Raw genomic sequence first — 26,529 nt, 5'->3', positions numbered from 1 at the left:
GATCATTAGACTAGTAAAATCCACAGAGGCAGAAAGTAGAGCAGCAGTTGCTGGAGGGGGGGGAGAGGGACAGTTATTGTACAATGGGGACAGAGTTTCTGTTTGGGAAAACGAACACGTTCTGGAGACGGTCTGTGGCAATGACCGAATAAGGCAACGTACTTGAGGCCACTGAGTTGCACCGTTTCAAAATGGTTAAAGTGAAAAAGTTTATGCTCTGTCCTTCGGACCACAATAAAAACATAAAAAGAGAGTGCCTGCCCACTTTTTTCAACTCAATGGCTTTGCTTGAGAAGGGAGACGTTGGGAAAGCTGGATGACCCTTTTCACTCATTACTCCCCTGGAGGGGAGAGGAATTATGTGAATAATCGCAGGGTACCAGATGGCATGTACCATTTGCCATTTACCAAGTGCTCTGGCATCTATCAACTAATCCAGTCCTGACAACCCAAACCGTGCAGTACAGTAACAGAGGTTACCGTCCCTCCATGTCAGTGAGCTCAGTCACAGAGGTAGTGCAGGGCAGACAATAAAGCCCTCTGAGGTCCTTCTCAATACAGCATGCAGGGCTGACGCTCTCTGCCACCAGGCAGCCAGCCTCAGGAGCCTGTGGCTGGGGCACTGCCTTCGCTTCCAAGCTGCAAATCCACTCACTTTCTCATTTAGCCAAACGACATGCATTCATCTTCTGTAAGCTTTCCAAAGACAAAGCTGGGGTCATCTTAGAGGATAAGATCAGCATAAATTTTTATTGTTTCTGTAATAAACAAAAATCACTTGAAGACACTTCCCCTGTTCAAGGAAACCAATTAACAACATCAAAAACAAAACTCATGAATGAAGAGTTTGGGCACCTTCAATGTAATTACACAGCACTGTGTGTGTGTGTGTGTGTGTGTGTGTGTGTGTGTGTGTGTGTGTGTGTGTAAGAGAGAGAGGGGGAAGGAGGCAGGGAGGGACAGGGAGCTGGTGGCAGGCAAGTACTACAGCAAGGAAAGTGATCTGAGAGCCCACAGAGTCTTCAGATAACCCCAGAAAAGAAAATCCAAGGAACAGAAGCAGGGACAAAGAACAACGAGGGTTTAAAAATACAAAGAGGTCAAGGCAGGTCGCACTGGATCAGCCATAAAACACAGGTCTTGCGCCTTTAACTGAAGGGTACCCAGGTGGTACCGCAGGCCTGTAATCCCAGCTGCTCTGGAGGCTGAGATGGAAGGATCCCAAATTCAAGGCCAGCCTGGGCAAATAGTGGGAGGGAAGGGAGTGGGGGCACTAGGGACTGAAATGGAGTAAATTAAATTCCATGCAGGTGTGATTATGTCAAAATGAACCCAACTACACACACACGCTAGAAAGCTGAGTGGCAGGGAGCTCAGCAGCTGCAATTCCATTTGCATCTGGAGATGCATGCCTGGAACTGCCCACAGCACACCCTCTACTCTGCTCTCTCCAAGTTGACTGCTTCTCTCACCACCACTTGACTGGAACCAGGTGGCCTGAGACCCTCGGACCTTCTTATTGCTAAACGCAGCTGTGGCTTCTCACTGCTGGTCCTACTGGTCTTTGTGTGCCATGTGATACCCTCTGCCTCCTTCCTAAAACTCTTCTTGGTTCTATGACATGGTTCTCTCCTTCCATCTTTCCATCCATCTTTTCTCTCCCTCTCCACCTGCCTATTCTAGTCTCCCACCACTGAAAAATTCTAATAGTTTTCCTAATTTCAAAGCCCTCCTACCCACACATGATCCTCTAACCTTTGTCTATATTTTAATCTTTTTCACTTTGCAAAAGATTCCCTCTCACTTTCGCCAACCCACTGACCCAGCTAGACATGCGGATCTTCCATTAAAAGATTCTCAAATGCCCTCCGTTCTTCTAACCCCCACCAGGGCTCTGGGTCAGGTCCTTGTTATTTCACCTATGGATTACCTGCCCAACACCCTCCTGCTCGCTGTTCCCCCAGCAAGCCTACCTTCTACCGCTCTCCTGCTTGCTCCTGGAATTGCTGTTCTAAAACAAAGATCTGATGTGGTCATCCCGTTTAATTCTTTGAGGTTCCAGGTACATAGGGTCAGGTTCAAATCCTCTGCAAGTTACCCAGGTATTCAAAGCCCTTGCCAGCCTGACAAACTTGGTGGGCTCATCTACCACTATAGCACCCCCTCCAACACCCTCAACCCCCGCCGTACACACCTCGCCCTTTCACACCACGAGGTAGCTCAGGCACTTCCCACCATCCCTTTCCTTGAACGTCATTTCTTTGTTTGCTTGGGAAAATGCCATTCATTGTTTTTTTAAGGGTCCAGGTATATTTCGTCCTCTGTTGAGGTGTCTGGATTGCCTTTTACCTGGACAGAAGGACCCCTCACACCCTCTGAGGCACGTGGTTCATACCTACGTTTCCTCACTGACACGTACCACCACAGTCCTCTGGGTTTTGCCCACAGGAGTGCAGGCGTTGGGCCTGATTCTATTCTGTCTCCATACCCAACGGTACTGGGCAACAGCTGGTGTCCAAGACGGTTTTGATGATCACTATTATCTGGGGCTCTCTTCTGTTTCCCAGCTGGCTCTCTGCACTTCTGCTGTGCTATACATCCAGAAAATAAGTAATAATCTCTAATGACCTTCCACTCAATGTTGAGAAGAACCATTTCTCTTTCCTCCTCCCACTGTGTTCCAGCAAGTCTTTGGCATATGCAGAAAGGACCTCCAGGGTTTCTCCCGAGGCATAAAAATTCTTTTGAGTCCCTCTTGATCCATCTTAAACCCTTACTTATGTGACTGAATGTGTAAGTAAAAACCTACAGTTGATTGATCCTGAGATCACCATTGGTCTTGACTAATGAAATGTTAAATTTGTGAATTTATGATACAATATTTCTTCCCATAAACCATTATTCTGCTGAATAAGATAAATAAAATTTGACGGTAGAGAAGGCAGATTTTTATATAGATGGAAAGACATTAGAAAACATGGCAGAAATAAAAATTCCAGTATTCCGAAAATTGCCTTCTTTTTCAAGCTGTGACAAAACATTTATTTGAATTATAAAGAAAGCCATTATTCTATTTATAAAAATACCTAGTTTCCACCAAAATTAAATCTCTGTGACAAATTAGCAGAGAGGTCACACAAAAAGCTATTCTTGAAATGCTAAATATTTTCTGTACCTGGAGATGAGCTATACAAATTGCCAAAGTTGAGTCGTCCCCCCTTTTCTTCCACATTTCAAAAGAAAAATCAAATCCTCACCTGGGAGCAGCTGCCTCTGATTGTAAGCCAGGAAAAACAAACAATCTTTTGAGAACTGAATTTCCAAGACTAGAGGGAATGTCATGTTTTCTATATGGACTAAAGATTTCTAAACAACTACTCTTTTAACTTTCATAAATTATGGTTTCTGAGAAGGCTGTTTTGTTTTGACTTATTCACTCAATTTCCAGTCGGGGATCCTGTTGTTATGATGGCCGATTACCTACCCAGACGGCCTACCCAGAGGTGATACTCACCGCGCCCCCTGTGGGCCACACGCCTGGGCACACACAAGGATTCAGGGTCCAGGCCACCCATGGGAACACAAAGCAAGAATGTGGGCCAGGCTTTGGGAATGCCTCAACTTTCTGATTTCCCAGAAAAGGCAGCACAAATCATGTACCCTGAGGATGCTTTGGCTAAAAAATGACATGTGAACTTCAAATAGCTGTTAAAAAAATTCACAGAACCATTCAGAGTATCTTAATTCCAGATCTGTGCCTTCTACTGAGACCAGAACTCAGAGCTAGACCAAGCCCATAGATATGCTTGATGAACTCGCCCCGTCACTAGCAAACATTATTATAAAAAGCAGAAGCCAGGTCTACTGGCATGCACCTGAAGTTCCAGCTACTCAGGATGCTGAGACAGGAGGATCCCTTGAGCCCAGGAGTTCAGGAACAGCCTGAGCAATACAGCAAGACCCTGCTTCTTTAATAACGTTTTTTTAAAAAAGGACACCGTGACATCTGCTTTCCCAAATTTTAACAATCTTTAATTTTAAGTTCTTAATTACAAATATTGAATAAAAGGGTAGTGACCAGGCTGCCTTACCCTAAAATGCACACCATTTAATTTCTTTTCTCATATAAGAACAAGTTAACTACAAAACGAACAAAACTTAAATTTCCAATCTATTGTGACAACTGACACATTTTCAGATGCTCCACAATGTCAGTCAAATTGAATGGATGAAAAGACTCCTTTAAAAGGCTCCTCTGATTTCCAACAAGGATCAGGAATTCTGGAGCTGTCTCTTTGATGCATGACAGTACACGAAACCAACCATTCAGTACAATAATATCCATCCCAAATTAGACCAAAAGATCATCAGATGGTGCTAAAATGATCTGCCCTATTAGCTTAGAGTCAGTTACTATTGGCTCATTGCCTTTTTCTGCTTTTTAGTCATTCTACATATGAATCAAATTGATTGTGTTATTAACTTTATTAACAGCACCACCTCCAGCCTATGGCCATTAACGTACCAAGCAATCCAGCCTACAGACGTTACCCCAGGCCTCCAACCATAAATCAAAATGCTCTTTTTCTCTAAGCATACTATTTTCTTCAATGTCAGGCCAGGACAATATTAAGGACTGGTTTTTAAAAAATGGATCAAAAAAATAGCAAAAAGTGAAGTTGGTGATATTTGGCTGGAGACAATATAAGAAGTAGACAGGTGCCTTTTAGACCTATTGTTCCAGAGCAGAATCAATCCTTAAAATGGAAAAACTTGTCTGCTAATCCTAACAATAATCTTACTGACCCCAGAGAATCCAAATGGATAATAACAGCACTGGAGTCAGACAGTCTCTGTCTAAGCACCTCTCTGGGCAGAAACCAGGCAACTTTAGAAGTGACAACTCTTTCTGCTAGAATCTTCAGTTTAAAATCTCCACTAACTCACATACCGCTAATGACATTTTATAGTGCCAATTCAGCACACTGACCTAAAGAAAACCATGTCCGATCTAGAAAATAAAGTCCTGTCAAGCCAAAAACAAAAACAAAAAATCCTTCCAGACAGATATGTATGCATGAAAATTGGCATTTCATCACTGGCATCCAATTTAGATACAGCATCTATTCATTAAAGTCTATCTTCTGAAAACCTCCACTTGGCAATTATGTAGTAAGCCATATGTTAGTTTATGTGATGCTTAAGCTGAAAGTATTAAAATTTTATTTCCTAAAAAGTAATCTATAACTGAGGCTCTTATTAATTTGGACAGTACCTCGCCAACCAGTTCCAATTAGAGACAGCTCCCTAACTTCAGGATAGACGCCGAGGAGCAAGGAGACTCCTAGGGTTGTGCTTTTCCACCGAAATATCCCCATCTTCCTCTGCGACGAGTAAGCCCACGAGGACAAGCGACCTTCCCCAATGGCTTCAAGAACCATGACAAGGCATCCTTACATATTCATGCGATTAGCCTGGTTTTTGCCCGGATCGATTCTCATCCCGAGTACATCTGAGTGTCTAAAAAGTCACTGGAGCAGGTCTGGGTTATAACGATACTTGTCACAGGGGGAAGGCATCAAAATGCCAGCACCGTCATCGTCCGTGACATCTCCGGTTTCTGAAGGTTTTTCTGTGGCACTAAATCTTTACTGTTCACAGAGTCACTGATCCGAACGCAGGAGACAAATAAATTCCAAATGAATGCAAACCGCCACACTTGAAAGAGCACGCTCCACTTACCGGCCCAACCTACCCCTCGGCTTCTCCCACACTTCATCTCGGCTGTCCTCACTCACGTCCCTTGTCAAAGGCTGATCTGGAACCCAAGTGAGCCAGTCCCTTTTTTCTTATCACACCAACAGGGTCTGGTTCAGGGAGGTGGTGGCAGGATAAAGAAGCAGTTCTTCTGGAATTATAGAATCTCCTGAAACCACCGCCTCAAACTCTAGAAACCCTGAAAGGCCCGTCACACGCCTGTCACACAGCTCTGCTCTACTCGGGTGACAGAGGGAATGATCTGGATGAAACGGAGCCTGGGGACATTCACCACTTTTCTTCGATGGTGCACAACTCCCAGATGGCACTTAGCACCAGGGTCTTCCCAGATCTGTGAGGAAGATTTCTCCCTAGAGAGGTGGCTCTTCAGTCACCCTTTCTCTTCCCTTCCTCATCCCTGCCTCCTCTGACGAGGACATAAGACCTGGCAGACAATCAGGTCCTCATTCCCCGACAGCTGCCAAGGTTCATTGCCCTCCTAGGGCCAAATGCACGGCCCCTTTGGTAGGGAACAGTGACTGTCATCATCAAACAGTGGGCACAAACCCAACCCCCCAGCAGGGATGGCTCAGGATATTCAAGAGTCACCCCAGCTGATTGCCTCTCACAGGTCATGGTCGCTCACTGGGACCCCCTTCTTTTAAACACCCCCACAAGGCTTAATTTTATTCTCCTCAGGGCAGATGTCTCAGCAAGAAAGTTGAAGAAAAGTTCTTTTAAGCTCCCTGCTAATGGAACACACGTTGATGTACCCTTTAATATTCCAAGCTCACTCATAAAAATAACAGAGTCCTCGTAGATACAATGATGACTACATGAAAGAGGAATCTATGTAAAGAAAATATAGCCAGGTGTAGTGACGCATGCCTGTCATCCCAGTGGCTCCGGAGGAGGCTGAGGCAGGAAGATCGAAAGTTCAAAGCCAGCCTCAGCAACTTAGCGAGACTCTGTCTCAAAATAAAAATATTTAAAGAGCGGGGGATGTTGCTCAGTGCTTAAGCACCCCTGGGTTCAATCTCTAGCACAAAATAAAAGAAAGAAAAAGAAAAGGAAAGAAAGAAAATATGAACAACAGTCTCATAAAAATAAACAAAAGCTTGAAAGAGCAAAACATTGGAAAGATCCTAAATGTCCATCAATAAGGACATCAATAATTAAGTAAATGACAATCCAAAAATACAGTGGAGTATAATCAGCCATTTAATATAACTAAGTAGATTTATGTGTTCTAATATAGAATTATCCCCCAGATATATTGAGTGAAAAAAATAAAGGTGCAGAGCATTCAGTGAATTATGCCCCCCCTTGTATAAAACGCATGCACGTACATAGGTGCACACTCTCAGGAAAGTGGAAGTAAAGGAAGACAGTTGCCTCTGGGGAAAGGCCTGAGCATAAGGCTCAAGGGAAGACCTACTTTTTACCCATTTTATTAGGTGCACACAGTTTTCCATTTAAAGTTAATGAAGTAAAGAACATTTTGGAAAAAAAAGAGATCAGAATAATCAATAATAATCTATGCAAAATGACTCTCTGGCTAATTAAAGCCTTGTTCTAGATATTATAATTGGATTAATCAACTAGCTATGTCACATTGACAAAATGTCAGTGACAATCCTGTTCTATAGCCAAGTTCACCTTTCGTGCTGTACAAATAACCCATCTAAAGAGGGCTGCTGTGAACTGGTCAGTTAGACCTCTGAGCCTGGATCACACTTAGGCTGGACACCTTCGCTGATGAAGAAATTCAGTAGCTTTTTGAAGAAAATTTTTTTTTCATAGAGGCCATTCATAAGTAACATGCGGGAACATAAATAGCACTAGAGGACTCATTCACAGAAAAGGGGAATTTGAAATGGGTCTTGAAGAATGAGTATGTTTCAACGGACGAAAATAACAGAAGGTAGGAAGACAGGAAAGAGGACAAGGAGGAGGTGTTCCAGGGCCAGGGGGTCCCTAACAGGATGGATAACACATGCAGGAGAGGAGCATCAGAGGGGACAAAGGCATGGGGAGCAAGCACAGTGCTCAGAATGTGCACGTGTGTGTGTGTGTGTGTGTGTGTGTGTGTGTGTGTGTGTGTGTTTCACATCATTTATAGTCACAATGCCATAGAACCTTACGGTAACAGAATAATGCCCCCCAACAATGTCCACGTCATATCCTGGACCTGCGAATGTGTCACCTTACATAGCAAGAGAAACTTTGCAGTTGTGATTAATTTAAGGGTCTTCATATGGGAAGAGTATCCCAGATTTTTTCAAGTAGATGTGATCACAAAGATCCTTATAAAGGAAGACAGGAGGGTTAGAGATGTGACAAGGCCAGCAGAGGCCCCAGTGATGTCACAGCTGGGAGGTAGCCATGAGGTAAGGAAAGGAGGCAATCCTGGAAGTCAGAAAGGGCCAGGGATGACCTCTTACAGAAGGAGCACTGCCCCACCTGCATCTGGACTCCAGCACTGAAAGACTTACTTTTGGACTTCCACCATCACCATCTCCATTACCATCACCACCACCATCACCACCATCACCACTATCACCATCATCCCCACCATGACCACCATCATCACCATCATCACCACCATCACCACCACCGTCACCATCACCACCACCATCACCACCATCACCACCATCACCATTATCACCACCACCATCACCACCACCACCACATCACCATCACCACCACTATCACCACCATCATCACGATCCCCACCACCATCACCACCACCATCACCACCACCATCATCACCACCACCACCACCATCACCATTACCACCACCATAACCACCACCATCAGCACCGCCACCATCACCACTGCCACCACCACCACCACTACCATCACCATCACCATCACTACCACCACCATCACCATTGCCACCATCATCATCATCACCACCACCATCACCATCACCACCACCATCACCACCATCACCACCATCACCACCACCATCACCACCATCACCATCACCATCACCATCACCACCACCATCACCACCATCACCATCATCACCATCACCACCACCACCACCATTACCAGCACCACCATCACCATCACCACCATCACCAGCACCACCATCACCATCACCACCACCATCACCATCATCACCACCACCATCACCACCATCACCATCACCATCACCACCACCATCACCACCATCACCATCATCACCATCACCACCACCACCACCATTACCAGCACCACCATCACCATCACCACCATCACCAGCACCACCATCACCAGCACCACCACCACCACCATCACCAGTACCACCATCACCACTGCCACCACCATCACCATCACCACCACTACCGCCACCACCATCTCATCATCATCATCATAATTGCCATCACCATCACCATCACCGCCATCATCATCATAATCATCAATATTGTTTATTAAAAGCCTTATTAAGGGCTAGGGGTGTGGCTCAATAGTAGAGCACTTGCCCAACATGCACAAGGCTTTGGGTTCTATCCCTAGCACCACACACACACACACACACACACAACTGTATTAAAACCTAATTTTAAAAACTGTTCACCAACCAATTTCCAATTTCTACAATTTCTAATTTCTAAGTCCTGCATGATAAAATCATTATGCCCACTTTACAGCTGAGAAACCAGTTTCAATAAGGCTAAAATTTTTGCCATCACATACTGAACTGACACTTTAAACCTGGCTTAATGTGAAAGTCATTCTCTGTCATTTTGAAACCATGCCACCTCTCTGGGTGCTCACACTTCAGAAAGAGTAAAAAAGTGAGGTGCAGAGAATATTTTTTTCACTGTATTTCCTCTCCTCTCCAAAAAAAGCGGGGTGGGGAGTGTCCAAATTCTCATCCTGTGGCAATTTGGGTGATGATAGGTGAAACCTCTGAAATTTTCTTACGGACCCTCCAATGGAACCCGGCTTCCACTCCAGATCCCTAGGACAGGAGGTAGAGGGCCTCTTCCCTCCTACTTCCATGAGCCCGCACTCTCGATTCGAGGAATGTGGCAGTGTTTTTCAGCTGGACTTTCTGTTCTGTTCCTAAGTCCCTCCCCGTCGTTTCAGAATCAAGCCCCTACCTCATTGTCTTGAATCTTAAAATTCTGCATCGTAATTTTCATTCTTTTCAACAGCACAAATATTCCATAGATGCAAAATTGACCCTTGCGTTGCCCCATGTGGTCATTCCTCCTCCTTCCAAACTGCCCACATGTCTCATTTTTCAATTCCTGATTAATAGAGCCAACTTCATCTTCAAGCGCAACTGACAGGCCCTCACGTTTTCTACGACGTAATCACATTAACAGCATCGTGGCTGGAAGGAACTCTCGTGCCTCACAGGCCTCACTACTGCCGCGAAAGCTTTGTTTCTCTTCATTCACACGCACACCGGGACTACCAATTGACTGCTGCAGGTGCTGACTCTGGACGTAATTCCTAGCCAAAAAGAAGAGCAAGTCTGCCTTTCAGCTCTTTATGAAAACAAAAGATGGCTCCCTGAGACAAATAAATGAAGGACAGATCCTGAGAGACTGTTCATTGCATTTTTCTCAATCTCTTGTCCATGGTGGCTAAGACCCATCCCAGGCAAGGTGGGTGTGAACAGGGCTACTCTGGTCTTAACAGGCCCCAAAGGACTGAACCGTGGCCTGAACACCATGACCCCCTAGAGGCCCCAGGTCCAGAGCAGCACAGGCTGCTCTGCTTGGCCCCATAGGACAGAGAAAGGCTCAGTTTGAAGGCAAACAGCAAGTAATGGTTTCCTTGACACACAGGATGAGCCGCTCTGAGATTTCAGGCAAAAATACAGTAACTCAACACAGTGAGATTCCCAGGCAGATGACTTGAGAGCTCTAAAACACTCAACTGCCTAGAAGTGTCTCCCAAATTGGCCCGTTATTAAGGTGCTTGAGGGCCCATGGGCAGTTACCTCTTCAGGTTAGGAGACAGAGCAATGTACCTCTCTTCATGTATCTCCTGGGGACATGCTGATGTGCCACCTGGAGACATGAGCACTGCCCAGTGGAAGTCCTGAGTGGAACTGGAAACTGTACATAGTTTCAACATGAGCTCCTCACATATAACAGATACGGCAGGTGTGGGTAAGAGCTAGACATAGCGCGAGATTGGGGCAATTATAGATGGACCTGCAGTAATGAAGAGGTAACCAGGGCAGGCCTCTTGCTGAGGCCTGAAAGGAACAAGCAGAGAACCATGGGCATATGTAGAAGACTCTTCCAGAAGGGGAGAGCAACACATGGAAGGCCTGGGGCTGGTGAGGGCACTGGTTGGTTAACAGAGCAGGAGGCCAGGTACCAGGAGTTAGGTGAAGAGGGAAGAATCGGGGTCCAGGAGATCCAAGCACCCTCAGGAGCAGTAGCCACGGCAATGATGAGGCAGGGATTTTTCTGAGAGATGTACAAATCCACTGGTTTTAGCACACAGTTGTTTCCCTTCTGTGTAGAGCTAAGAAAAAAGAAAAAGAATCCAGGCCAGCACTGGCTTCCCAAATGCCATAATTCTAGCTGAATTAATTAATCATTCTCATGTTCCCTGACAGCTACTCTACTTAGCCAAACATTAGTGAGGCTCCTGAACTTTCTTATGGACCTATCTCTGCCCTTCTTGTAAAATCCAGTTTGGGCAAGAATCTTGCTCTGGACCTCTGATCACCTGTCCACCTGATCAGGTTTCCTCAGGTGATGTCTGGTCTCGCTGGCCTGCCTTCAGCAAGGATGGGTTGAGTTAGCCAGACTCCCCCTCAGCCCTGATGTTTCCTCTTCCAAGTTTTCCACCTGCTGACTGCCATCTTGCCCCTTGGCCATCAAGTCCCCTTGCCCATGCTGTACTTGGAATTGGGTCCCACCTGTCCGTCAAATCCTCTGCAAGACGCCGCTGCAGTGGGACATTCACCTGCCACAAGAGTCTTGATAGGCCTCCCAGTCCCCTTTCTTTCACAGGCATCACTGAATAATTTTTTTTTTCCTTCAGTATCTCTATAAAGAAAAATTGATGCCAATTTAGTCAAAAGTTCCTTGCTGGGCTATGAAAAGGCCCTTGCTCTTGCTTGAATTCTCCCAAGAAGCTGTTTGGAGTCGTCTCTCTTTGCCACAGTTGTGTCACCTGGAAGAGGGACATGAGGCTCCTTCCCCGGGCTCTCCCTTCAGTCAAGCGCTGCAGGGGGGACCCCAAGCGGGCCCTCAAGCTGGCGTCCCTGTGAGGAAAGCTCGCCCTGGGTCACCACTCCACTTCCCACACGCGGGCTGTGGGTCTCTCTCCTGCCACAGCGCTGGACGCCCGGAGAATGATAATGCTGTTCTGCATCTCATCACTAACCTGCCGGACACCTAGCAACTGGCCCGCGCCTCCTCAGGCTCTTCCTAGAACTGGCACTTCATCCTCAGTGGCAAAAGTCATTTCATGTTATGGACAAAGGAAGGTTCTGGAAATGTATCAAAACCACACACCCAACAAAAACATAATACTGCTATTTTCCTTTTCTTTTTCCCTTTGCTTTACCTTTTCTCAACCTGCTGAGAATAAAGCTGTCTTATCGAGGTTTTAATTAGCATTTTTGGATTACTAGTGAGTTTTGCGTCTCAGTGAGTATGTTCCTTGGCCATTCTGTGGACTGTGTATTTGCATCCTTCCCATGTGGATACAAAGCACTTCTGAAAATTATACTTAGGACATAAACTAGATTTACCAATTGTTTTCATTAAATCAGATCCACCTCCCAGCCAAAGGAGCTCCATTCACTTCACCTACAGGAGCAGATCACCAGGTCTCAATCTCCCATAATGCTAAGACTTCAGAGTTAAGAGACCACCTTTCAGTCTCTGGGACCCTGCAAGCTCGGCATCTTTCCTAAGGGTAAATATCAAGGGTGACTATAAAGGTCAGGTTTGTTTACTTGATTTTTAAAGATACCAGACCCACCTAACTAAACCAAGTACATCTCCCTTCCCTGGGAGGGCAGCCATTGACTGGCCGTGGCTCTTTCTCTCCATGAGGCTCACAATATTTGAACAGAGAAGATCAAAGTGTACATTTTAAAAAGGAGAAAGACAAGAACACGTGGAGGGTCATTGTCCTTCAGTAGAGCATTTGACTGAGTCCAAGCAAGCGATCTTTAGGAAGGAGAGTCCCAGTGCCTTAGCCATACTATAATCACACGGAAGGAAAAATCTGGGTCCTTTAAAGAGTTCACGATGATTACATTTCTCACCAAAAAAAACAATAAAAATGTTAAAGACTTTTAGGAGCAAAGAATGAGAAGACGCATGTAAATTAATCTTCCTGAGCAAGAAACAAAACCTAAAAATCTTACTGGAAAAAAGAAAATATTCAAGTCTTACAAGTAAAATATAAACAAAGAGTTAAAATACCCATCACCATACAGGTTCCCCACTGAGGGTGCCGTGTGCACAACTTCAGGCACTGTTCAGAGAAACCAAGCCCAGCAGAGACTCTCCATGGGCAAACCCACATGGGAAGGATACAAATACACAGTCCACAGAATGGCCAAGGAACATACTCACTGAGGCGCAAAACTCACTAGTAATCCAAAAATGCTAATTAAAACCTCGATAAGACAGCTTTATTCTCAGCAGGTTGAGAAAAGGTAAATCTATGTGGGAAAGCTGCTGAGTAGAAATTGCTTCAACATTTTTGGAAACTAATCTGGCAATACTGTCAAGTTACATTTTAAGAACTCTCTCTTCCAGAAATAAAAGCATTATAAAGAGATATATGTATAAACATGCTTACTGAAGCAGTATAAGAAGTGAAAAATAATTTTTAAAACATGAATTTTTATTAAGAGTAGAATGGATCAACCATACCATGGGATATGATATGTCCATAAAACATAATAGGTATTAAGTTACATAAGACGTCCCAGCTATATATCCTTATCTAGGTGGATCAAACACCCCAAGTGTAAGTATCCTGAACAAGAAAAACCCACTGTAGTATAGTCATTCCATGGAATAATCTATGGCCATTAAATTAAATGATGAGATCTACATGTATTAGCAGAGATAAATTTTGAAAACATAATGAGGGAAAAAATAGACCTATAATGAGTGAAAAAAAGGACAACAGAATATTCCATTTATGCACATCTACAAAAAAACACATATCCACAACATTAAGCCCTGCATTATTCGGACACATCACATAAACATATGTAATGAAAATAAAAAAGACACCCAATGAGGGTGCACACCAGCTTCAGGTAGAGGTTGCCCCAGGGGACAAAAGAGCAAATGAACTGGTTTCAGGGATACAGTGGTATCTAAGTGCATCCATAGCTTTTTTTTTAGAAATCTGAAGCAAATATGACAAATGTTAATTAACATTTACTCAATCTGGGTGGTGGGTACATGGTAGTCTGTTCATTTATTTTTCTGTACTTTTTGGTAAATTTGAGATATTTCATAATTTAAAAAAAATTAACCGAAGGCATACCAGACAATGGTGCCTTCAGGAAACTTCAGAGAAGGAGGACACATAGGGAAGGAGACCCTCCACCCTGGTTCCCTTAGGACAATCCCAGTTTGGGATTACCTTCCCAGGACAACAATGAACAGGCCTGACTTTTACTCCTGGAAGTGTCCAGGACAAATGGCTTCACCTCTCTGAGCCTGTGTCCTTGTCTGTAAGTGGAGACATGACACCACAGATCTCATGAGGTCCTGGAGAAGGTTAAATGAGAAGAGGAAGATCACACCTTCACTACTTAGAGTGATCAGCAAATCCTGACTACTCTAACAAGTCCTAAGCCCTCCAACAAAACATAGTCACAGATCATCACAAGGACCCCAGGCAGAGAGAACCAAAGCTTACCAGGCCAAACTCAAGCACTGAGCTGTCACAAAGTGATCCACTCTTAGGAACAGGAATCTTCTAGAATAAACTTTGACCTACGGAAATGAAGGCCTTGCCACGGCTGGCAGAGTTCGTGAGGTGATGTTGAGCGTCAGAACCTAATGAGAGGCCCTGAGATCCTAAGCACGGCCTCTGGACATTGGCCAGACAGTTTTACTAACTCAAAGTACCTAACTCCAGGCCTTGTTATTTCCTTGAGCAGATCTCATGGAGGACTCACTGAGCCTTTGTCCAGAGGAAGAAGCATAAAGGGAAGAGCTCACCGTAAAGATGATGGAGAGGGAGAATGAAGTCACTGTTCTCCTGTGGTTAGAGGTAAAAACGAAGTCCAGGAGATCTGAGCAAATAAAAACAAGTCACTACAGAATGAGAGGGAAGTTTGGTGGCAATGACAGGAAGTTCTTGGAGCCTGAATTAGGTTTGGGACATGGTGTGGAAGGACCTAGCAGGTTAGGGTTAGGTTCTAAAATATCTCCAACATTTTCGTTCTATTTTTTTGGTGAGAAATGCAATCATCATGAACTCTTTAAAGGACCCAGATTTTCCTTATGCGTGACAACAGTGTGGCTAAGGCATTGGGACTCTTCTTCCTAAAGAGCACTTGCTTGGACTCAGTCAAATGCTCTACTGAAGATCAATGACCCTCCACGTGTTCTTGTCTTTCAAGTTACTCATTCCTGGTGCCTCGGCTTATCCTAATGCCTTTCAGGCAGAGGTAGACTAGTTCCTAGTCTTGTAGGTCCATCCGGCCATGTGACTGAACTCTGATAATGGAGTGTAAGTGAAGGATGCAGCTTCCGTCTGGCGCACCAACACCTCTCACAGGTGATTCTCCATCCTGGTTCACCACCTTCCCCCTAAATGCAAAGGACTTCAAGGTCCTATAGGAGAGAGGGCCACAGACAGAAGCCCAGGTCTCTTAGTCCCTCGTGTGAAGACCTATTGCCAATAAAGAACATCTGCATTGGACTCCAGTGAGAGAAAAAGCAAGGCCTATTGATAAGCCACTAAAATTTGGAGGATCATTTGCTACAACAACTACTATGAACCTAATATATCAAGCTACAAGATTACTCAACTTCCTTCCTTCCTCCCTTCCTTCTGAAAGCTCATGGAGGCCAATGAGATTGAAGACAAAGTCATCTTGTGATGCTCACAGAAAAGTTCCTTCAAAGTAGCCGATTCAGCTATCAGGGATATTCTTTTGTCCCTTGTCCTTTATCTTAATCTAGAATAAGAACATGATGGCTGGATCCCCAGCAGTGAGTTTATAACCTTGAGGACACAAGTTTCTTTCTAATGGAAATGAAACATATTTAGTTCCTTATGTTCACTGAGCCTCAATACTAGCCCTGGATGACCTATTTTTCAAATTCTTTTACATGAAATAATAAACCCACAAACTATAAATGCTATATTAGCAGGAACTGTTACTATCAACCAAATTCACCTCTTTACTAATAAAATAGTCTTAAAGACTTCCCACATAGAGAGGGGCTGTGTAAAATTGAAGAGCAGTGGGCAGTAGATAACATGGAGCCATTGGGGTTTTCCAAGATGGCGGAACAGAGGAGGTCACATTCCTGGCTGCTCTGTGGCATGGAACATGGAGCTATCAGAACTATGCAAAGAAGAACATGAAATATAAAGCACAAAAAAAAAAAAAAAAAAAAAAAAAAAACAGTGTCTACATTGTGATTTCATAGTAAACAAAACTGGAAGTTTCTGGCATAAGAATCACGCTGTAAAGGGATTAACTCATGACATGACTGGTTGGTCTATGGAGAACTGTGTCACATTACAGAATCTGACCACAAGGCTGCACACGGAGGGAGGGGTGGGGCATTTCCGTCCATTCACATAATCTCACAACCAGATAAGCAATCCAAGAGGAGCTGAGCAGAGACACACCAGTGTCTGTCAATCAACAAGGAGATGCAGTCAGAAAGGTTGGTCTTGAAAATTAATGAAAATGACTCTTTGGGCCAAGTGATCAATATGCTATCTGTTAAATGAAAAAAAAAAAAAAGAAGAAGAAGAAGAAATCAGGCAAACTGCTGTAGGAAACTAAGAAAAGGAAAGTCAATCATGATTGGAAAAATTCAGACTTTTTCTATTATAGAAATGATTTAATTGCTCAATAACCTAACCAGGGAGGGGACTGCCAAGCAGAAGGGATGGGCCAGACTGGTCAGGCCTCCCCCTGGGTATCATTTGGAATCATTCTTTATTGGGAAGAGGTGGATAAGGGATCTGTCAAAAATTAACTACAGGAGACGTTTCTGATTCCTGGATTATAAATCTTTGCAATTAGAGATGGAAACCTCCTTTGCCTCTATTACCAATTCCCTGACCTCATCATCTAGCAGTTATTTGCCACATCAACCACCCCGTGAGGAAAGTCAGCAAAAGCAATTTTTCAGTCTGTGACCCACCCAGAGAGAATATTATGAGAACCTTATTGCTAGGAAACAAAGAAAGGCAAAGTCAAGTCAGGGGACAGCAATTTTAAGTCTTGTTCCTCAGCTATAATTAGTCTGCTTTCTGTACTTTGCATTTGAACATGGAAGACTAGCCTTAAAGGAGTGCCATGCCATGCTGTCCCATGCAAAATGGGAGGTTTGGTTTGGTTTTGCTCAATTTTCTGATGACTCCCGGGAGTCTCCCCTGCTCTGTGGGGCTCACAGTGGTAGACAGTCATCGTTATGTTCATCATTAAACCTGCTTCCAAATAATTGGACTTTGCCCACAGAAAATATGTCTAAGCAAATGTGATGCATACAGATGAGTGAGGTCTAGGTACTCAGAATCTTCTGCTTCTGGTAATTTCCACACGTCCCTGGCAACCATGGTTGCATTTTAGCACGAGGCAGGAGGGGGATGCGTGCACTCAGGGCAGGCTGTTGGCAACCTCACTTTCTGCCTGACCAGGTCCCTGATACAGACTCAACCCTCAGAATTCACAGGCCCCACATCCATGGATTCAACCAACTGCAGGTTGAAAATATTCAGAAAGAAGTTGTGTCTGTACTAAACATGAACAGACTCTTTTTCTTGTCATAATTCTCTAAACAATATAATACAACTATTTACACAGCATTTACATTGAATTAGGCATTATAAGTAATCAAGAGATAAACTGAATATATGGGAGGATCGTATAGGTTATAGGAAAATTCCATATCATTTTACATTAGGAATTTGAGCATCTGTAGAGTCTGGGACCTATGGGGGTCCTGGAAACAAGGCCCCCATGGATGCCAGGGAACAAACTATATGCTATATATTTCTGAAGAACAAGTATCAACTTGTCATCATGGAACCGTGGCCGCCTCTGTACAGATGGTGGTGCTGAAGTTCATGGAAACGTCACGTGGGCCTCCACTCCTGCTTGGATTTTCTACAGGGGAAACTTTACATTTAGGGTCCTTGAAGCCCATGCTCAAACTGTTCCTTGCTGGACAATCTCAGACTTCTGATTATCTCAGTCTCCAACTTTAGTGATGGAGCAAGAAGGAAGGAAGCTTGTAACTGCAGTGTAGAGAGAAGGAAGGGGTACAAAGAGCAATATGCAAAAATAGTTCCCCAGGGTCACGGGAAGATTCTCCCAGAACCCCTGTAAATTCCCTCAGGTCCCATAAAAATCACAACAGGACCTTGGTGCCTCTCCATTTGTTATCTTACATGAAACCTACTAGCATGTGCCTTTGTGAATTGTAATTTCCCACCTGAGTGTCTCCCACACTGCAGGAGAGCTCACTAACTTCCAAGCCCTGGATGAGCCAGCAAGATCACCCAGCTGAGTGTTCTCATCTCCCACAAAAGGAAATGGAGCCAAGAAAGGTGGAAGGATTTTCAAAAGATCCAGCTGCTTATAACCCTGAGCTCATTCAGCCCAGTGCCTTCCCCAAACAAGAGGTTCACATTCACCTGGACGGCAGCCTGCCTGAGGTTCCCCATCCCCAGCGCGAAGGTAGCAGCTTCAGCATCCCCTGTGCTAATGCCAACAGCCTTCCAGGCCAGAAGTTAGCAGAGCTTAGTAGCACACAGTCTTTGGGTTCAGCCACATCTGGATACAAATCCCAACACCAGTGCCAATGGGCTGTGCAAGTTGGGGGAAATAATCACCCTGAACTTCAGTGTCCACATATGTAGAAGAGGGACACTATTCCTTTTCTTAGAATTGCAATTAATGTTTCATGCTTATGTATATTAATCAGCCTGATCTGTGGTGGGCAGCTGGCTAAATGTCATTTTCATAAGAATCATTTTAGTCCATTTTCTGTTGCTTTAACAGAATAACTGACACTAGGAAACTTCTAAACAATAGAAGTTTACTTGGCTCAGGATCCTGGAGGCTGAAAAAGTCTAAAGGCAATGCTACAGTGGCCAGGGAGGACTTCCATTCTGAATTATCATGGCAGAAAAGTGGATGATCAGACATGGTGCGCAGAAGAACTTGCTTACATAACAAAGTCACTCATCCTGTGAGGACTCCTGAGAACAGTACTCTTCCACTCATGATGGAGCCAGCAGGGCCCAACCAACCCTTAGAGGTCCCACCGCCTCTTGGTACCATTGCACTGGGAATTAAGGTTGCAACACATAAACTTTCTCCTACATAGCAAGTATGCAGGAGAAAATTCACCTTTAAGCTATTTCCATTTCCAAAACCTTGCCTCCATAGGCTCCTGATCAGGGATCTTCACTCACTTTGGGGTAACACGGGAAAAAAGGTATTCATCTATTCATGACCACACTTCACCATATATATCCTGAAAGGCTCACGAGTACCTAGCCTTCCAGGAAAACTTTTACAGTATGTATTAACTCAAGGGCTCCATGATTTTCCATGACACTCATATTTTAAAACTGCATTTGCTTAAAAGATAGCCTTCCTTGCTCAGCGACAAGAAGCAAAATTTGTGTATGACCTCAAGCCCCTGAAAAGAAGACCTCTCAGCTCTCTATGGTTCATCTCTAATGACCTTAGAGAACAGACTAACAGATCTACTCATGAACACTCATGAACACTGGTCATCTACAGCACTTTATACCATCTAAATTGAATAAACAAATGACAAATATAAATGATATATAATTAGAATGATGATTGAAAGCAAAAATTAAAACTGATTTATAATATATGTAGATATAATAATATAACAATTATAAAGAGAAGACAATAAAGGAATTAATTTTGTTATATAACTTTTGAATTTTATTCAAGTGATAAAATACTATTCCAAAGTAGATCATGGAAATGTAGGGTACATATATGCTATAATCCCTAAACACACACACACATGCTAAAAGGGGAGGAGGCCCAAAGTCAAGACAAAAATCTAAATGGAATATTAAAAATACCAAATAATCCAAATAAAGATCGGATAGAAAATGGCAAACAGAATAACAAAAACTGGAAGAGAAAAACAGAACCCAAATAATAAAACAGTAGACCTAAATGCAAATACATTAATAAGTACATTAAATAAATGTTCCAAACATACCAATTTAAAAGACAAATGTTTTCAGATGGGACTTTTTTAAAAAGATTCAACTATAGACTATCTATTAAAAAACATCCAAATATTATATAGACAAGGTGTACTTAACAAGATGATATAAACACCAAGCAAAAAAAGCTAGATAGAAGTATCAAAGTAAATTTCAGAACAAGGATCTCCAGGAACAAAAAAGGCTGTCATAAAATGCTAATAGAATAAAAATGTTAAGTGTGCATATACCTAAAAACAAGACTTCGAAATACATAAAAGGCTGATAGAATTAAAAAGAAATATAGGACAAAGCTAACATACTTTAATGAATGAAGACTTTAACACTCCTCTCTCAGTAATAAATAGAACTACTATACAGAAAATCAGCAAAGATGTAGAATTTCTGAATACCATTATTACATATTACCAAAAGACAGTTATCAAAAACTACCCACCAAGAGCAGAATATACAGTATTCTCAAATGCACATGGAAAATTCAACATGATATACTACATTAAGGATCATAAAACAAATCCTAAATTTTTTAAAGAAATGAAATTGTGCACAGTATGCTAAGTATAATAAAATTAAATCAGATATCAGCATCAGTGTATCTAGAATCTTCTGAAATATTAGAAAGTAAACAATATACTTCTAAATAATCCATGAGTTAAAAGAAGCAAATTTGAAAATACCTTGAATTAACTGATAGCAAAACACAACATACCAAAAATTAGTGCAATACAGCTTAAAGATAAATATATAATATTAAAAACTTATATGAGAAAGAAGAAAGAGCTAACTAAAATCAGTAATATAAGATTTCACTTTAAGAAACTAGGGGGCGGGGGATTAAGCCCAATTGTAGCAGAAGGAAGGATAAGAGATGACAGAAAAACAGTAGAGAGAAACAACCAAACCAAAAGATGATTTTTAAAAAAAGATGTATAAAACTGATAAAAGCTCTTACCTGACTGACCACATAATAAAAAGAAAAAGAGAGAACACAACTTTACCAGTACCAAGAATGAATGAAGAGCTATCACTAAAGATCCCACAGACATTAAAGGACTACAGAAGATTACAACTGGGCTAGGCATGTGACTTAGCAGTAGAGCACTTACCTAGCAGGTACAAGGCCCTGGGTTTGATTCCTAGCACCACTTTAGAAGAAGGGAAGGAAAGAAAATACAATGAATGACTTAAAGCCTATGTATGTGATTAACTGAGACCATATGTGAGCAAACATTTTATAATGAACAAATTGTAATATTTAAAGCTCACTGGCTTTATGATCTTTGCTATAACTGCTCCATTTTGCTATAATAGAGCAAAAGTAAACATACACAATAGATAAAGGAATAGGCATGGCTGTGTTCCAATAAAACTTTACAAAGAAGGTAGTTACCCTATGGGTCTTAGTTTGCTGACACTTGACTTAGAAAAAAACATACTAATTTCTGGAAAGATAAAAATGATCACTCAAGAAGAAAACAGTAACCCAAATATACTCCTGTATGTATTAAGGAAATCAAATTTGTAGTTAAAGTTTTTCCAAAAAGAAAACTGAAGATATAGGCAGTTTCACTGATTAATTCCACCAAACACTTAAAGAACAAATAATAGCAATTCTATACTATTCCTTCCAGAAAACTGAAGAGAAGGAAGCACTTTTCCACTAATTTTATTAAAAAGGATTTCTCTGATATTAAACCAAAGCATTGCAAGTTATACATTATTGGCAGGAATATAAAATGGTACTAATTCCTCAAAAAACTAGGAATGGAACTACCATATAACCCAGCAATTCCACCCTTGGTATACATCCAAAAGATCTAAAATCAACATACATAGGAATGCAGACACATCAAGCTTACAGCAGAGCAATGCACAATAGCCAAGCTATGGAACCAGCCTAGGTGCTCATCAATAGATGGATAGAGAAAATGTGGTATGTATACACAGTTAAGTTTTCCTCAGCCATGAAGAAAGAATGAAGTTATGTCATTTGCTGGTAAATGGATGGACCTGGAGAACATTGTGCTAAGTGAAATAAGTTAGGCTCAGATAGTCAAGGGTCAAATGCTTTCTCTCATATGTGGAAGCTAGACCAAAGTAAAAGGGGAAAAAAGAAGAAAATAAATGGGGAGGTTGGGGGCATAATTCCATAAAAATAGAAGAGAGATCAGAGGAGTAGAGGAAGGAGATTGAGGGGGAGGGAAGAGAAATGGGAAAGGGGAAGAATGGTGGAATGAATCTGACCAGGATTTTCTATGTACATATATGAATGGACTACAGTAAAGTTCACCTTTATGTATATTCATAATGCACTAATTTTTAAATATATATATTTTATACATTTTATACATTTTATATTTTTAAATATATATATTTCATATATATAAAACAGAAGAAAGATCAGTTGAGTAGAGAAAAGGAATCGGGGGGAAGCGGACAGGGAAGGGGGAAGTACTGGGGACTGAATTGGAGCAAATTATATTCTACGCTTGTATAATTATGTCAAAATGAATCTTGTTATGTATAACTAAAATGAACTAATAAAAATATTTGATGAGTTGTACACTAGAAAAATACATATGCTCTGCTCTTTGGGGCTAAACATCTACTGAATCTACTGTGCTTTGATGTCATTTAAGGCATCCAAGAGATCAAGAACAATATTATCTATCTCATTTCCTTGTAAAAGGACTACAATAATCACAAATACAAGTCTATATTTGCACATGCTTATCTTTAAAATTTTGCTTTAAATTTTTGTCTCAAAGATCTCTGTAGGTACATGAACATTTAGGATTTGTTTTTCGTTTGTTTTATATATAATTTGACTACTTTAGAACTTCATATAAATGAACTCAAATTCAAATTATTGATTCTCTGAAGGACAATTAACTCTAGGATTAGCAATCTCAAAAAGCTCCCACAGAGGGTTCAACTGTGTTGACAGTATTTTATTTTAAATTCCACTTGATGAATACACAATATTTTTATTATCTTTTTATATCTTATCTTAAATGCTATTACAATTAAATTATAAGTAAGGCAACATGAAGTTTAAAAAATGGTACCAATATCCCTTACAAACATAGATAGAAAGTTTTCAACAAACTATCAGCAAATTGAATCCACTAATATATTACAATGGTAACATCACAACTATGTAGTTTGTATCCCAATAATGCAAAGCTGGTTCAACCCTCAAAAATCAATGCAATCAGGCTGGGATTGTAGCTCAGTGGCAGAGTGCTTGCCCAGCATGTGTGAGACACTCAGTTCAATTCTCAGTACCACATAAAAATAAACAAACAAAATAAAGGCATGCTGGTCATCTACAACTACAAGTTTTTTTAAAAAAATCAATCAATCCATTTTAATGCACTAAAGAAGAAAAACCACAGGATTGTCCCCATAGATACAAATCAATTGATAAAATCCAATATCCTTCATGATTAAAAACAACTTTAGCAAACTAAAAACAGAAGTAAATTTCCTTAACCTGATTAAGAGCATTTATTAAAACCCTACAACTAACATCCTCTTTCCCTTAACAAGGAAAAAAATGGAACAAGGAAAAATGTCTGCTCTCTCACTATTCCTACCTCCTAGTTAACATTATAATCAAAGTCTCAATAAAAAAGGGCTATTTGTGATTATTATAGTCCTTTTACAAGGGTACAATAAAGCAAGACAAAAATGAATAATACAAATTTTAAAATGTATTCAGATTGAACAGGAAGAAATATTACTGAATTTGCAGATGACATGCTCGTTAACTTAGAAAAACCTAAAGAATCAACAAAATTTTTAAAAGCCTCTAGAGCTATTAAGTAAATCTGGCAAGGTCACAGAATGCAAACCCAATATAAATTAATATAAATAAAATAAAACTCAATATAAAATCCAATTACATTACTACATACTAGCAATGAATAATTGAAAAATCAAAAATTTACAAATAATACCATTTGTAATAGTTGCCAAAAATGAAATACTTGGGTACAAATGTAACAAAATGTATATGATATTGTATGCTAAAAACGATAAAATACTGATTAAAGAAAGCCAAGAAAACCTAAGTAAATGGGAAAATAGACATGTTTATAGACTAGAATATTGTTAGGAAAGTAGTTTTGATAATAGATTGATTGTAGATTAAGATAGTAATTTTTCTCAAATTGACCTACAGATTCAACATGATCCTAAACCAAGTCCCAATAGAAAATCTGTTGTAGAAACAGACAATTCTAAATGCATATAAGAAAAGGCAAAATAGATATAGAACTCTCAAAAACCAATAAGAATCCAGGCATGATGGTGCACACCTGTAATCCTAGCATCTGGGGAGGCCAACGCAGGAGAATCCCAAATTCAAAGCCAGCCTCAGCAATTTCGCAAGGCCCTAAGCAACTCGGTGAGACCCTGTCTCTAAATAAAATATTAAAAAGGGCTGGGGTTGTGGCTCAGTGGTTAAGCACTCCTGGGTTCAATCCCCAGTACCAACAAAACAAAACAAAAAAACCAATAATAAGAAAATCCCAGTTTATAAACATGGGTAAAAGATTTGACAAAGCCCCATCAAAGATACACAGATGGCAAACAGGCCCATGAGAAGATGCTCAAGATAATTAGTTATTAGGGAACTAAAAATTAAAACCACAGTGAGATGCTTCTACATGAGTATTAGTACGCTAAAATAAAAATTTTCAAAACGGATAAGAAAGAGCTAGCAAGAACGTAGGGCAAGCAGACCTATCACACAGTACTGGCAGGAATAGAAAATGATACGGAGGCTGTGGGACACAGTTTAGCAGTTTCCAATAAAGTTAAACACGTACTTACATAAGACCAGAGAACCCACTCCTAGGTATTTACCCAAGATAAATGAGAAAATGTATGTACACAGAGAGGCCTATATGCAAATGCTCATAACAACTATATTCATAACAGCCCAAACTGGAAACGACCCAAGAGCTCTTCAACTGGTGAATGGTTAAACAAACTCTTGGCCATAGTACAGTGGCATGCCGCTCAGCCACAAGAAGGGACACGCTGCTAGCACATGCTATGACCTGGACGAGTCTCAGATGCATTTTGCTAAGTGAAAGAAGCCAGACTCATAAGGCTGCAGATCACATCATTCCATCTGTATACATTCTAGAAAAGACTGTAACTATAGCAAAAGGTTGTCAAGGGTTAGAGCTGGAGAGAGAATGTGATCACATAGGGAATTGGGGGGAGTCATGGAAATATTCTGCATCTTGATTGTGCTCAGGTACAGGATTCCATGCGTACGTCAAAACTCAGGAAACTGTGTGTCAAGTGATTTTTTTTAACTACATATAAATTTAAATGCTTTCTCTAAAAATGAGGGGCTATTGACATATATGAATAAAGACATGCAACTATGTACCACTCATTTTTTTCTCCCGCAGTACTAGGACTTAACACAGGGCCAGGCTAGGCAAGCCCTCTCCCACTGAGCTACATTCCCAGCCCAGGCACTTGTTACTGAGTGAGTGGGAAAAGTAAATAATACAGTTTCTTCCCTCAAGTTGCAAGACAGCTTTGCCTGGAGCCCATGCTAGTTCAGTGTTCTTTGCAAGATCCACACCAGGAAGCCAACCAAACTAAATGGTTACTCAAGCAGATTTATTAGCAATGCAGACTTGAAGCATGGCCGACCTTGGAGTTGGAATTCTGCCTGGTCCACAGACTTTTTATGTGATCTGAGACAGGTAACTCCAGTTTCCTTGTCTGTAGAAAGGACATAACCCTCACCCGTGTGGTTGTGAAAATCAAATTAGGTAGCATGAGCCCACAGGGCCATATCTAGCATTTAGACTAGAACTGAATGGACAGTTATTCTGTGTATCACTGTAGCTGCACAGTGCTTTTGCTACCTAATAAATTTTTGCTAACTTGAAGCAAACACTCCAGAATGTGGTCCAAGGGAGCCCTACACTTTCACCACATTTGCATAGTAATCAGTAGTCCACTAAATATAAGCAGTATGTGTGTGTGCAGGGTTCCCTTGTGCTAATAATCCATGATGTGCTAGATCATCCTCCTGCCTCATAGTGCAGGCAGTCACCGATAGAGCTAATTGTCACTAGCACTAGCATTAAGATAACCTTACCATATCCATACCGCTCTCCCGCTGAGAAGCGCATTTGGATCCCTTTTGTCATTATCTCATGCTAGCAAGTCAGGGAGACTGTTCTCCCCAGGAAAGCACAGTGACAAATGCCTGTGTGCAGAAGGCAGCATTTATAATCTTAAAGCACAGCCCACCACAGCGGTCAGGTGGATGGGGGACCACAAATGTTTGATGTGAATCCAGAAGACAAA

The 26,529-nt window shown here is 41.7% G+C and overlaps 1 protein-coding gene across 4 annotated transcripts in view; it reads right to left on the bottom strand.

Annotated features, from left to right (window-relative positions):
* The window catches only part of Camk1d (calcium/calmodulin dependent protein kinase ID), a 393,094-nt gene that overhangs the window by 237,442 nt on the left and 129,123 nt on the right, over positions 1–26,529 (bottom strand). The gene's annotated exons all lie outside the window — the stretch shown is intronic.

This window comes from Sciurus carolinensis, chromosome 12 (assembly GCF_902686445.1).
Source record: "Sciurus carolinensis chromosome 12, mSciCar1.2, whole genome shotgun sequence".
NCBI lineage: Eukaryota > Metazoa > Chordata > Mammalia > Rodentia > Sciuridae > Sciurus > Sciurus carolinensis.
The sequence above is the reverse complement of the archived record's forward strand: the minus strand, read 5'-3'. Positions and strand labels throughout refer to the sequence as shown.